This window comes from Mus caroli, chromosome 7 (assembly GCF_900094665.2).
Source record: "Mus caroli chromosome 7, CAROLI_EIJ_v1.1, whole genome shotgun sequence".
NCBI classification, from domain to species: domain Eukaryota; kingdom Metazoa; phylum Chordata; class Mammalia; order Rodentia; family Muridae; genus Mus; species Mus caroli.
The window spans coordinates 129,453,996-129,454,284 of record NC_034576.1 but is presented as its reverse complement, the minus strand read 5'-3'; positions in this window follow the sequence as shown (position 1 = coordinate 129,454,284).

The following is a 289-nucleotide window of genomic DNA, read 5'->3' as shown; positions in this document are numbered from 1 at the left end:
AGGCATTTCCTAGAGGGAAGTCCCTTTCTCTGTGGTAACTCCAGCTTGTGTCAAGTTGACACAGGACACCAGCCAGTACACCACCTATTCCAGAGGGTGGGATTCCATACCTGTTCCTGGTGTTGGGACTCCCTCACCACCAACCACCAAGACCTAAGGGTTTCAAATGTACACCTAAGAAAAGATGTTTCTCTTCCAAACATACTTAATTTTATTCTTTACCTGTAGCGTGTGTGCCCATCTCTCTCTCTCTCTCTCTCTCTCTCTCTCTCTCTCTCTCTCTCTCTCT